The following is a 9,158-nucleotide window of genomic DNA, read 5'->3' as shown; positions in this document are numbered from 1 at the left end:
CCGGGAACGGAGAAGGAACCTGGGCAAAGTTTGTCTGCGGCGAACCCCAGGAGAGGAGGAGGAGGTGCCAGCGTGGCCTGCGGGTCGCCCACCTGCTCTTAACCCAGAGGCCACGTCAGGCCCGGGAAGCAGGAGCCGGGGTCACAGCCCCCAGGCTCAACGTGCCTTCATTTGAACATCTTCAAAAACCACCTGGCGGACACCAGGGTCCAGAAGAGGACAGGGTGCTTCGTGTTGTCCTCTCTCTCCAGGAAGTGAGGGAGGCACCCTTCCGAGGCTGAGGGGTCGGGACTTCCCCTCAGACCCAGAAACTCATGCTTGGGAAAGAACGACCTGAGCTGCATCAGGGGTGTCCTTGCTGGTGGCAAGAGATTTTCAAAGTCCAGAGGCCTTTTCCCTGACAGGAAGGGGACTCAGGCCCAGAGAGGCAGAGCAGGCCTGACTCGCAGACTCAATTTCCGAACCCGACTCAGAAGATCCCTAAAATCGTGGTGCCTCTGTGGACCTGACCTGTCAGCGGGGTAAATGGAGTGGCCCTTGCCTCCTGGGTCCACACCTGCAGTTCCCAGAGTCGCCACCAGGTGGCCAAGGCATCACTAACCTGCCCACTGGGGCCAGTCTCTTCCAGGGCCTTCGGGGTGGGGGTCCTGCTCCCCCTCCCCCACTGCCAATGTAATCAGAGCAGCAGTGACCACTCAGGCCTTAAAATGTCACGGGTGCTGGACAGAGGGCGGATAGGTCTTTTCAGATCCAATGTATCCTGACTGCAGCCTGGAGAAAGTCACCTCCTCCTCCCGGCGTCCCTCCACCCACCAAGAACGGCCGCCTGCTTCACAGAGCTGGGCAGCCACGCAGGTCCCGGCTGGGGCCACCCACCCCTCTCTCCCCCGCGACAGTTGAGGCTCACAGAGCAGGAGCCCTCGTCCGCCCAGAGGCATCCCAACCTCACCACAACCACCTCCCCACAAAGGCAGAAGCAGTGTTGCCTGCCCGGCCTGCTGGGCACTCCCAGGCTGCTGAGAGGAGGTGCAAGCGGACACGACCCTGCGCGGGCAGCAACGACCGCAGCCGGCCTGGTGCACCTGGAGGCCAGCCCACCAGGAGACACAGAACAAGGCCACCGTACCAGTGCCACCCACCGAAGGCCTGGCACCTGTCCTTCAGGGTATTCCCACACACATCATTCTCACTAGTGCGACGGGCTTTCTAGACGGTTCTGGGTGGAGTTGGAGGAACCACGTGGAGAGCCAGGTCCAGCCCACGGGGATATGTCCTCTTGTGACTGCTGTGGTTCAGAGAAAAGGGCTGAGGCGCGTCCCGTGGACAAAGGGCTTTGAGTGGGCCTCGGAGGGGAGAGGGCCTAGCAGGTGGAGACGGGGGTGAGGGGCTGGGGAAGCTGAGCACCATGTGGACAAAGCCTGCAAATCGGCCACAGCTGCAGACCTGTGCATGCAGTTGGCCAGCAGGACAGGAGCGGCCACAGCACCGGGACCTGGAGGGCCTCCGAAGCCTCTCTGGGCAGTTTGGAGTCTGCATAGAGACTCAGAGGGCCTCGGGGCTACTCAGCTGTCGAGGGGCATGGTGACTCTGTGTCCGCTAAGAAAGAGTAGCCCGCGGCCATGGAGGTGACACAGACTAGACCCACCGCAAGGCTGCACTGACTCGCAGACAGCATCCGGTCCCTTGGATGGCTGCTTTATGTTTGTCAGAAGAGCCGCGGTACACGTGTTCAGATTTAGGTTCTGAGGAGCTGTAAGCATCACAGGTCACTTTTTTGAAGACATCAAAAGGAAAATACAAGCCAAGCTGTCCCCAGACATCTTCGCTGTTAGAGTCGGCTCTCCTGGACTACGTGTTCCTAAGTCACTTGGTCCCCCTCTGTCCTGGAGGAGCAGGATACGAGCCACCAGGACACTGGCAGAATCACACCTGTGAAGGAACCTTCCGCGCTGTCTCTGGGTTGTTTGTTTGCTTGTTTCCCCAAGCCACTGCCAACTTGCCGTGACATTTCATGGTCCTGTGGGGGCAATGACGATTTTATCATGGCGGTTGTCTGTCAGCATCAACTATAACATGTGCCCGTGTGTTAGAATAAAAGAAACAAGGGTTTAATTATGTTGACTTTAGGCAAGTCATTTAGCCTCTCCGGGCCTTAGTGTCTTCATTTGTAAAAAACAAAATATGTTTATTGGACTGGATCTACAGATTCAGTGTGATACCAGTAACTTATATTGTGGGTATCAACAAACTGGTTCTGAGAGGTGTCAGTCACTTCCCATTACTATAAGGAAATACCTGAGCTAACTTATAAAGAAAAAAGTTTTGTCACAGTTTTGGAGGTTCTAGTTCAAACTTGGGCAGATCCACTGCTGTGGGCCTCTGGTGGGTGGGCCAGATGGCAAGAGTGGGGGGTACTTTTGGGGACCTTCAATCCAGGCTACAGCATAGTCCATGGGGAAGGCAAAATATCCAGAATTGACCAGATGATGCTGAAGAAGAATCAGGTCAGAGGACGGACTGGTCCCAACTCCTCGACCACTCTGAGGCTACACGAGGACTCAGAGGGGAATATTCCACAAGATTGGTAACTCCTCGGCCTTTTCTACAGAGGCAGAACCTCTAGGGAAAGCCTCCACACCCGAACTCCAGCAGGTGGATGGGCAGGTCCTCAGTGATCCCCAGAGAGGCCATTCGGAGAACCCAGAGAACGTCAGCAACGGGGGGACGACCCCACAGCGAAACCGTCACGTGTTTCTCGTCCTTCACAAGGGAGAGCGAACCAAGTAGTTATCGATGGGCTGTGCAGTAAGGGACCTCCCGGGGAGAGGCTGGCGGGCACGGGGGGTGCAACGCACCGCGGACAACGAGGCCCGCAACCGCTGGCCAGCTTCAGGCCATGAGTGGACGGAGAAAATAGCCCCCCAGTATTTCAAAACCAAGGATTGCTCAAGAGGCTGACATTTTAGTATTTTTCATGCCTTTTTATGTTGGGTTTTTGTGATTAGAAGCAGCATTGATTAAAGATTTTTATTTAAAACCTAACCACACACACAATGGCAATCCTCCTGGACCAGGCCCGGGGACCCTGGGCTTGGTGATGAGTTTCTGGATACGGTGCGGAAAGCGTGAGCCGCACATTGCAAGCTGGACTTCAGCCAAGTTACAGACGGCCCAGGGCCGGGGCTCAGCGACAGAGTGCTCGCCCGGCTCACTCGCAGCACCACAGAAAAATGAGTAAGTAAAGTAAAGGTACCGAGTCCGTCTACAACTAAAAAAAAACAAAGCAAAAACTGCTCGGCTAAAAGCAATAGGCACTGCTAAGAGAAGGAAAGGTGAGCGACGGCTGGAGAAGGTATCTGCCGAAAGGCACGTCTGAGCAAAGACCTGCGTGCCCAGGGACGCCGGGACTCCCCGCACGGAGGCGCAGCCCAGGTAAGAAGAGGTCGGAGACCGCAGGCCATCTCCCCAAGGACCACAGCAACAGCCCCGTGAGACAGGCTCCGCATCGCATCGCCAGGGAAAGGCAAATCAGGATGGGGAGGAGGGCGGCCACCAGGCCCCTGCCAGAGCCCACGTCCTGCAACGGACACGTCCCTGCCTGCCGGCAGGAAGCACAGAAAACTGCCACCTGGAAGACAGCTTGACCGTTTGTTGCAAAGCTAAAAACACAGTTCACCCTATGACCCGGCAACAAGGGCCCCAGGTCATCGCTCAGATGGGACACAGACGTGTCCACCTGGACACCTGCCAGTGAGTGCCCACGGCAGCCTGCAGTGGCCAGGAGGGCCTGAAGGTGAACAGGTAATGCCCTGGGCCCGTCTGCGCCCTGGGATCACGTCCCACAGTGGGAAGGCGTCAGCTGTCAGGCCGTGAGGAGGCTGGGAGCTCCTGAAACGCAGGCTCTGGGGGAGAAATCAGTCAGCAAACTGCCTCCTCCGATTCCGAGCACCGGACGTCATGGAAAAGGGGAAACTGCAGGGACATTAAAACGCTGGTGACCACCCAGGCTCAAGGCAGGGGATGAAGAGGTGGGCGGGGAGGCGTGTGACCAGTCTGTCCACGCTAAGCGAAGAGCCCATGACCCTGGCTCATAAAAGCCCGGGGTGCACAGCGCCCAGCGCGACTCCTCTTGCAAAGCGTGGCCTTCACCTCGGGATGGTCGGTGGACCTTAGCCCACCCCGCGCTCCCACAAGACCCTGAGCTGGTGGCGAGGGGCACGTGGGAACTCCACAGACCACCTCCTCAATTTCCTGTCAACTAAAGCTTGCCCGCAACATGATGCCTGCCTCTCTGTGGACGTCCAGGGCCGCCTGAGCTGTGGCAAGCACGGGGGACAGGACTGAAGCATAAGAGGTGATGGACAGACGCCCTCTGCCGTGGGCGCTGCCATGGCTATTGAGCCCCGTGGTCCTCGGCTGGTCTGTCGCTAGAGCCGGAGGAGCCTGGCTGCCTCCAGGGTCAGAGAGCTGGGGAGCAGCCGTGGCTCTTGGGCTCTGGTGGCTGATGTGGGTTTCTTCATGTTGCTGGGCTGTTTCCTGGGGTGGTTTGGGGGACAGTGTGACTGTGACGGTCACAAGGTGGAGTGCTTGGGTTTGTCGGAATCCTGGTGGTGCCCGGCATGGTGATCTGACCGCGACGGCCCTGCGCAGGACAGAGGCTGGCCCTCTCTGCCAGGCGGGGGCCCGATGAACACGGCTCAGGAGCCTGCGTAGCTAGGGTCTGGGCTCCCCCGACCCTGAGTTGGCCGGCCTCAAGGACTACGAGGAAACAGTGAGGCGATCGCCCCGTGAAGAGAAAAGTCTTCTTAGGTCCCCAGTCCTGGGGGTTTCTGTCCAAGGTCAGATGGTCCCGTGGCTCTGGGCCTCCCACGAAGTGACTGGACCACAGTGGTGGGGAGCCCAGGTCAGAGCAGGTCACTGTCTGAGCCAGGAGCAGAGACATGAAAGACAGAGCTCCACAGCCCCTGGGGGGCCTCCTGCAGGCTCCGCCTCTTAAAGGTCCAAGGACGTCCTCACACCACCAACCTGGGACCAAGTCTCTGACACGTGGACTGTCCAGTCTAGACGCCCTCACGCCTGGGGGACTTCCCCAGGGAGCATTCCGGTGTGGCAGATGTCCGCAGCCCTGCCCCTGCCCAGTGAGCCTCAGCCACGTGACATGCAGCTCTTCCCATAAGGAGGCCTCAAGGGACTGCACTGGCCCCTGCCACGTGCCAGAGCTGAGCCGAGGTCTCAGGAAGCCCTGGCTGCCTCCACTCTCTCCCAGGCCCCTCTCGCACCATCAGCGACCCCACAGAGCAGAGATATCCTGTGGAGGCTGCTTTACACCAGCCGGGCCTCCCCAGCTCTCCTGAACCAGCAGAGATGGCCAGATCAATGGTTCACTGCTGTAGAGGAGGGACATCATGGCAGCTGCCCTAAGATTCTGAGCTCTGGGGCTGTTGATGCAGCCTAACTGACTCATTCAGACACATTCACTTTCTCTCAACTTGGCCATGTCCGTGCATTCCCCTTGCATGGTTATAATCACATGCAGTTGGGGAGTCTGCTAATTTTTACTCGATTCTACATCCAAAGCATGATTCCATGTAAGCACAGGTTTTTATAAAATTGTCATCCTAATAATACTTAAGTAGTGGTTAAAACCAGGGGTCTGCAAACCAGGGTCCGCGGGCCTCCAGCCCGTCACCACCCATTTTTATAAATAAAGTTTTATGGACACAGCTACAGGCATTCACACCTCGTCCAGAGCCGCTTTTTCACCGCATCCAAGGACTGGCCAGTTGTGACATCTGATGTGGTTCTCAGTTGAAAATATTTGCTATCAGGCCCTTTTCAGCAACTCTTGCCAATCTCTGTTTTAAATGTGTTTTTGCCAAATAACTTTTCAGAACAGGTTGTGTTCGTTTACGTGACCTTCAGCATCAGGGAAAAACATCTACTTTGCTGTAAAACAAAAACAAAAACAAAAAAAACCCCAGCATTCAGAGAATGCTTTCATCTGTACATTTTAAAGATGAGAAAAAATCTTATCTCCTTGTTTCAACTTGAAGTTATTGAATTAATAGTGAGCCTGAGTATTTTTTCTACTTTTTGTACTTCCTAAATCACTTCTGTTGTGGACGCTCATTTATATTTCTTGGTCATTTATTACTGGAGGGTTGCTTTTTATTCATTTTGTTCCATCTAGAAATTTCTGTCAGTTTTTGTTTGTTTTGGTTTCATACTGGGGATTGAACCCAGGGATGCTCCACCACTGATCTACATCCCCAGCCCTTTTTATTTTTGTTTTCCAACAGGGTCTTGCTAAGTGGCTGAGGCTGCAATCCTCCTGCCTCAGTCTCCAGAGATGCTGGTATTATATGCGTGGGCTACTGCTTCCTTTTATGTAGGCTCCTTGCACAAAATACAAACCCATTTCTGTCACCTTTGCACAGATCCTGAGGCATTTCTGTTACTTATTGATTGGGCGACTTTGGGAAAATCCCTGTCTCCTTCAGTTTCCTAAGTGAGTTTCCTCGTCTGTAGGACTGAAATAAGTTATTTTTTTCATGATGTTCTTCTGAAAACTTTATGAAGACTGAATAGCATTAAACAGGTGAAATCTGCCGTTGGCATTCTTAATATTATCCATGTAAATAAGCTAGCCCAAATTAGGCATCAAATGCATGCTGCCTGACTGTTAGGGTGACACAGAGCATTGGATTTCAAACCATACTGATGTACTCTAGCATAAAACTCAGTTATTAGAGAGAGGAAACCCACTAGGAAAAGGTCTAAGCAAAGTGGGAAGATCTATTGGCTCAAGTGAAGTTCAGGATTTCAGACATAGTTGGATCCAGGAGTCCCAACCATGTTGTTAGGACTGCTTTCTCTCTCTCTCCCCACTTTCTCTCTCTCTCTCTCTCTCTCTCTCTCTCTCTCTCTCTCTTTCTCCCCCTCCCTCCCTGCTTTACTATCAGAAAGTTCTCTGCTGTGGACCGCTGCAGAAGATCCTGAGTGATCTCCAGACACCCCAGCAAAACCTAGACAAAGAGCCGACTTAAGATTCAACACTTCTAGGAAAAGTTCCATGGTTCCACTCTTTGGCCCCACCTGGTGATTCAGGTCGTTCCTGAATCAATCACTGTGACACTGGCTGATTGGCCAAGTCTGGTGGATGGAAGTCTCATCTCAGAATGGGTGAGGGTGAGTCCCCAGAGGACAATCAGACAAAGGGGTCAAGACCCAGATGCCCAGCAGGTGCCTGGGGGTGGGGAGGTAAGGACCCTGCTCCCCCGCCTTAGCCAGGCGACCTTCCTGCTTACCTGTTTCACACACTGGCTCAAGACCCCCGGGGGTTACATTCTAATCCCACAGAGGCTGGATGCAGGCCCGGCCTCCCCTCCTCGTCTCCATCCATCGCCTCTCTCTGTGGCCGGTGTTTCCTGCTGGGGGAGGAGCGTGGGGTCTGGCCACAGAGTGGTGGGCCCTGGAGGACACTTCCTGGCAGGTCAGGCAGGCCTCTGTAAGGAGGTGGTATTCCAGCGCTAAGGTCCTCAAGAAGGGCCCCTGGCAAAAGGGCCCTGCCATGTGCGTCTGAGGGACAGAAGAACCTGGTTCCAGCACAGTCAGCGGTAGGGCAGGCGGATGGCGCGGGAAGGGGCCTTGCATGGAGGTCACAGGCCAGGCCCAATACAAGGAGAAAGCGTGGCCTCGCAGAGAGCCAGCACATTCTCTGAGACCGTGCAAGGCCTGGCTCGGGAGGCAGCCAGGAAGAGCTGCAGCAGAGAGTTCCAGTTCCAGCTCGCCTGGAAGCCTGGGCAGGCAGTGGTGTCTGGCTACAGAATCAGCAGCCTGCAGGCAGTGAGCTCTCTGTCCCCAGAGGTATGGAAGCAGCAGGCTGGCAGAACAGGCCGGAGCCCCAGGAGTCGATGACTTTGTGAAATTAGCAGAGAAAAACAACCAAACTTGACAATGATGCTTAACAGAGCGCACGGTGGTGAAGGGCCCACTTGAAACATTTTAGCAGTGCCCGCTGAGGTCGGGCAGTCTCTGGGCTGATTTATTTACATATAAAAACGAGACACTTTCCGACAAGCCTCCAGACGGCCCCTGGGGCGAGGCCCTCATTGGACAGCACCTGCCCGGCCAGAGGCTGGCCCTCCTCCCACAGCCTGCAGGGGGCTGATTGCTCTCCCAGAGGAGGCCAAGGGCCACCCCGCAGGCCAGTGTGCCAGAGAGTCACTTCTCCAAAATAAACCTCGCATAAGCCTTTTAGTGTGCGTCTTCGGCTGCGGCTGCGCATGAAATACAGTCCACATTTTTATTCCAAGAATGCAAATGAACCCCTGGGGCCTGGAAGAGGCAGACATACCCTGACCCAGAGGGCTGTTTCTGAAAGGTTTGAGTTGGGCCACGCAAGGGTCACTTACTCGAACCAGGCCTGGGGACACTGAGGCTTGAGAGGCAGCAGAAGGTCCGAGCTGCCAAGGAGGCTCCCCATGAGGACTTCCTCGGTCGGTTTGCTGCTGGCAAGCAGCCTGGAAGGACAGGTTCTGCAGAGCATTCGTGGATCATTCCGCACCACAGTTGGCCAGCACCTTTTGCTGAGTCTGCGCGGGGCGCTGGAGACCGTGCTCTGGACCCTGCCTCTGGCTCAGAAACCTGGACAGTGACCCCATACCAAGGCCACCCATCCTCAGGGCCCTTCCTGCCCCTTTCCCCTCATCAGGGGCTGCCCCCTCCTCTGGGCTCCAGCCCCAGCCCGTGTCTGATACACATCAAGTGCTCAAAGCCGGTGACCAGGACCTGAACTAGCCAGAGAGGACCCTTCCCCGCTCCCACCTGGTGCTACCTGCCAGAGGTGCCTGCAGAAGCAGCCTGGGGAGAGGTCTTGACCGTCCCCTGAGCTCCCGGTCCACTGGGAAAGCCCCGGGAATGGGTTTTTAAGTCTCCCATGGACAACCAGAAGTTGGGGGGCAGGCTGGAGGGGGTCCCCAGGCTTCGGAGTCCCAGCCAGCGCTGCTCCCCTGCAGTCAGGTGCTGTTCTCACCCAGAGACAAGCACCCCGACCCACCCAACCTTGGCATCTGGAGTCTGGTTCCCGTCTGTCCCTGGGGACCTGCTCTAGGTCCTGGAAACAGCGCCCGGACCCCAGGGATGGCAGCTGGCATGGA

This window comes from Sciurus carolinensis, chromosome 2, assembly GCF_902686445.1.
Source record: "Sciurus carolinensis chromosome 2, mSciCar1.2, whole genome shotgun sequence".
Lineage (NCBI taxonomy): Eukaryota > Metazoa > Chordata > Mammalia > Rodentia > Sciuridae > Sciurus > Sciurus carolinensis.
This window is presented reverse-complemented; position numbering follows the sequence as displayed.